This window comes from Lactuca virosa, chromosome 5 (assembly GCF_052849685.1).
Source record: "Lactuca virosa cultivar CGN04683 chromosome 5, Lactuca_virosa_CGN04683_v6, whole genome shotgun sequence".
NCBI classification, from domain to species: domain Eukaryota; kingdom Viridiplantae; phylum Streptophyta; class Magnoliopsida; order Asterales; family Asteraceae; genus Lactuca; species Lactuca virosa.
Genome location: NC_136430.1, coordinates 168,256,703 through 168,261,826, shown reverse-complemented (window position 1 = coordinate 168,261,826; position 5,124 = coordinate 168,256,703). Strand labels below are relative to the sequence as shown.

At 34.7% G+C, this 5,124-nt stretch overlaps 2 long non-coding RNA genes across 2 annotated transcripts; both read right to left on the bottom strand.

Moving 5' to 3' along the window:
- Positions 1 to 515: 515 nt before the first annotated feature.
- Positions 516 to 3,628, bottom strand: LOC145117530 (uncharacterized). The gene is made up of 9 exons (XR_013712700.1): positions 3,589 to 3,628; positions 3,460 to 3,509; positions 3,269 to 3,320; positions 2,986 to 3,059; positions 2,803 to 2,904; positions 1,919 to 2,081; positions 1,475 to 1,843; positions 859 to 952; positions 516 to 590 (listed from the first exon to the last, which is right to left on the bottom strand). It is a non-coding gene; the product is annotated as an uncharacterized LOC145117530 (long non-coding RNA).
- A 126-nt stretch (positions 3,629 to 3,754) lies between these two features.
- On the bottom strand, positions 3,755 to 4,724 carry LOC145117531 (uncharacterized). Its single transcript, XR_013712701.1, has 4 exons — positions 4,403 to 4,724; positions 4,100 to 4,258; positions 3,920 to 3,975; positions 3,755 to 3,821 (listed from the first exon to the last, which is right to left on the bottom strand). It is a non-coding gene; the product is annotated as an uncharacterized LOC145117531 (long non-coding RNA).
- Between the last annotated feature and the right edge of the window lie 400 nt (positions 4,725 to 5,124).

The following is a 5,124-nucleotide window of genomic DNA, read 5'->3' as shown; positions in this document are numbered from 1 at the left end:
CTAGAAAAACAGCCTTTTACGACGCGCGATGCATGTCGTAAAACGCTCAGACGACGCACAAATGCGTGTCAAGGAAGGCCCTGTCATAACGAGAGACGACACGCTTTTGCGCGTCGTCTATTTACGACACGTATTTACGACGCGCATTTACGACATGCATTTACGACACACAGTTACGACACGCAATGCGTATCAAGGAAGGCGCTGTTATAAAGGAAGACGACACGCATTTGCGTGTCGTAACCTTACGACGCGCGTTTAGGACACGCATTGCGTATCATTAAAGCCCCTGTCATAAATGAAGATGACACGTATTTGCGTGTCACAATTTTAAATGTTTTAAAAAAATATATACATTTTTGATAGAATTAATAATTTTTAAATTAAACAACAAATTGAAATGATCATAATACGAAATAATATACCATACATAAGAACGATAATTCATTTCAAAAAAAATATCACATGTCAAACAAGTTACCTAACATTACATGTCAAACAACACTACATGTCAACACTAATAACACTTAAAAACATGTTTTTTCCTGCATTTGGAGCACCCACTATTCCTATATCATACATTCAACCACCTGTAAAAGAACAACATTGTAAAAGAATGACATTAGAAAAGTTAATTAATATATACTAGTACAACATGTATGAATAAGTGCCTTAGTTTATCTACTTTATATGTAATTTCTCATCAATAATAGGTCTTGTTGCTGAGTTATTCCCATGCTGCCCTTGGTAGAAGTTTTACATTTGGTCCATGTAAGTCTAATCAATGGCAGGTCTTAGGAATGAACCACAAACAAGCCTAAGAACAGAAACAATTGATTAAGGACTAGATTCCCTTACTAAAGTTGTTCGTTGTAATAGAATAATTCCAGAAGCCAGCATAAGAAAACATCCAAAGTCAAAAAGATCCGTTGCTGAAAGCGAGTTCAACTGCCTGTCAAAACAATAAAAGGTTGGTTGTTTTCTAGATTATCAAACTATTTAGTGTTTCTTTTAGCATGCATGCAATAAATAACATTGAAAACCAAACCAAACCAAAAAGAGCCCAAGTCAAAAAACGCATGACATCAACATATAAGGACTGCTTACTATTTTCGGTTAGATACCTTCAACAAATTCAACCAATATTATCAAATTGATCATTATTCTTTACTTTTGTTGAACCAATGTTATCAAGATTCAAATCTATAGAGCACCCATGTCTTAGACACGTGAGCCGATCTAGCAAGCATGTACAGGTGGCTGCTGACATGTGCAAGTCATAAAAACATAGATAACATTCTTTTTCATTAGTTGTATCAAAGTCATCTTCCATTTTTTGAAACTGAAAAGTGGTTTGAAGGTGCTGGATCCTTTTAGCTCCATTTCAACTCTCCATTGAAATTATTATATTAAAAGAACATTAGAAAACAGCAATTAAATATATAAATAAATAAATAAAGTTTTTTTTTTTTACCTTGACAGCGTTGGTGAGTATCCCATTCTTCCCACAAACATGTTTCCAATATAAATTCTCGGAAGTTTATTTATTAAAAAATGAAACTTCCCATAAAGCCCTAATCCCTTCTCTAGCTGCTGCTAATAACAACTTATCATGAGATATTGATGTTTTGCGTCTTTGCTTACTGTACACCTCGACTACACCTTGTCCATGTTCCAGCCAATCAACAGGCGCCACATTGACAACCTCAACACAGTTAAAACCACAACTGAATCCCGCATGATATGCCCTTGGAAAAGTAACAATAAACTCTCCACAACACTGAGAAGCTCGATAAACCGGGACCCCTTTAGACTTCAAAATTTTAGGGCTCAATTGAGTAATCTGTTAAGATTAAATTGTTTATTCATTATCCAACACTTTATGACACTACTTATTGGAAAAAAAAAGAAATCTTACGAGTTGATGGAGTAGATCTGTTTGTTCCTTAAATAAATAAGATAGATGCTTCCTCATTGTATCTTCCAAGACATTCGCATGGCTTTCGGGGTACTCCATACCACATATTAAGGTCGTGCCAATGCATATAGTTTACCGAATAAAGGTGGTGATCTTCAACATGCTTTTCCAAAAACAAATAAAAATATAAATACACATAAACAAAAAAGAAAAAAAAAAAAAAAGTATAGCTGAAGTTATTGGTGGCCCACAACTTAAGCATATAAGGGACTCAAAATTCTTACTTTCTATCTATGTAGGAGTAAAATTACATTTTTGGTCCCTGTGTATAGCTGAGTTTTGTAATTTTTGTCCCAATAAGTTTTTTCTTGACTTTTGGTCCTTATTTAAGGTTCTTGTAACGACTTTGGTCCCTGTTCCAAGTAAAACGACTCCTTTTGGTCCCTAAGATAGCTGATTGTTTCAGTTTGGTCCAAAAAATAGTCATTCTACTTGAATAGGGACGAAAAACAGTATAAAAACCTAAATAAGGAGCAGAATTACAAGAGAAAACTTTTTGGGACCAAAATTGACAAAATCAACAATAATGAGGGACCAATAATGTAATTTACTCAAAACGTAAATTAAAACTTTAGAGAGCTTCTGATAATAACAAATTTCAAAGTTCCAATACAGATCAATATTCACTCTATGATTGGCAGAGAGTATAATATCTTGTAAACTAATACATTTGATTGTGCCATATACCTTCTGTAAACTGCAAAGATGCTCACAGACCATTGTTGGTCCTCTATTACGTATGATGTAATATGAGTGCTTGTATATAATCGTTCAGAAGCATGTACATCTACAGTATATTAATCACTTCTCTTAGCAAGACTTACTTGTTACTACTGTTGAAAAGTATGGCGGAAAGTGGATTCTTTGATGATTCTTCTGGTGACAACTTAAAGAACTGCAGAGCCACGTATGCACTTGTTATAGGGCTGTAGAAGGAATGAAAATTTACTCAAAACATGTTACACTTGTAATTAATAGTAATAATAATAATAATAAAGTTTAATTACCTTCCTACAAAAAGTACAACAGGTAACAATACAGCTGCCTTGATCCAACTTGATTCCTTGTAGACTATCCAAGCCTAAGATTGCAAGTATATATACCACCACATATAAGTCCATTTGATTCAACAAGTAAAAGAGAGAAGCATATATATATTAATCCAAATATTACTCAGAAGTCTGAATACAGAGGGATTTTTGTAGCCAGAATAGATTCAGAGTTCAAATTGATGGAAAACAAAACAACAAACTTAGCCTTGTAATTTGAAACTGAAATGAACTTTCTTACCAGTATAACACCAAGATTTATGTAAAAGTTTATCAGTGTCACTACCAATCACCTGCAATTAACAGAAAAGTAATAAAGTAGAGAAGAAATTACATTTTCATGGATAAAGAAATTACAGTTATATAACTATGTATTCAATTTTCCAAAGGAAAACAAATCTCCAACATCTGTAATTTAAGCTCGTGACTTACCTTGAAGTTAGGTCAACACAGCCACCATATCAAAACATGCCAAATGCAGGCTGTACTCACCAGAAATAAGTCTAAAGTTAGAAACAAGAATAGGGTAATATTCAAGACAACAAAATTTTTCTTTTTTACTTTCAAATATGGAGGTTTCCCTCCTATAGCTTGGCCTTTGGAAGCCCGATGAAGGGAGGCTCCCATCTTCCCCCTACAAAGAGAAAACAGATAACATAAAACATTTGCATGAAACTAAGAAAAAAAGAAATGAAACAGTTTGAGGATTAACATCTTACCACTTCTCTTTTGATAAAGAGTCCATGCATGGGCCTGTATCAATAATAGATATCCTATCATCTGAAACCTCCACACTGCCAAGAAATGAAAATTATGTGAAACAGTAGAAACCAAAATCTTACGAACAATTCTTAGCCAAAAGGTACCACACAAGTCAGAAGACTCCTTGTACCTTATTAACCTCTTCTCCTGTTCACCATTAGACCACACAGCTTGCAATGAATTATCCTATAGCAAAGAGCATGACATGAGAGTCTTGAAGATGGGATTTTAAGGAAAATTAATAAACAAATATCATTTCTTAAACTAAAAACAGAAACAGAAAATGTCTCCTACTCAAATGAAGTCATACCTGATTTGTGTGCATACTCCCTAGATGAAGACATACCTAATTTTTGTGCATACTACCTAGGTGAAGTGATGATGTCCAATCAGGAAAGTTGTGTGCATACTCCCTAGATGAAGCCATGTAATACTTCTGCCCAGCAACCATCACAAGATTACAAAGCTTCTGAAAGAGAAACCGAAGATTGAGAATTCTAAATCTCAATCTCAAATCAAAATCATAGGGAAGAAATCCGAAATCATAAAATCAGATGGGAAGAAATCTGTGAAAAAGAATTCTGAAGAAGGAGAAACTGAATATAAACATTACCAGAATCAAAAGAGAAATCGAAGGAAGAGACAAATTCTCTCAATCCCTCCTCCGATTTCTAGAAACCGGTGCGTCGTCGTATGAAACAACTTCTGAATCAATAAGCTTAAGATACCCTTCAATGGTTCAACAGATTCTCTTATGTGCTCGCATATGTTTAGAACTAGGGTGTGACTTCGGAAACGGCCATCCACATCTATGGAAAATATGCCCTGCAAAATCGAAGTAAAATAACAAACCACCATTAAAATATGTTGTTTTCATAACAGTAATTCAATTCGAAATAAGAAATATAATAACTATTTCATAAATTAACGAAGAGAAAAAGTGAAGAGGTGTCGATTTTGCTCTGATCTTAGGTATCCATGTTTGTATAAAGATCAAAACACAAAAAGGGTTTTGTAGAAGATGAGGAAATAAGGGGAGACTTATTTGAAGAAGGTTGGAGAATGTAAGAAGAAAAGTGAAGAAAAAACAATTTTTGAGAAAGTCTTTGTAAGGAGTGATATCACCGTCTCTCACCTCCACCGATAAGCTCCATCTCTCTTCGGACCAAGCCATCATAAAAGTCGCCTCCGCTCAAGATAATTTTATGCGCGTTGTGGTTGAATCGGGGAAATCCTCGTCTTTGGAGGAAGAGCAGGACTTGGAGTTGAGTTGGTGTGTGTGGTGAGGAATTTGTTGAAGAAGATTAAGAGGAGAGTATTAGTAGGAGATAAGGT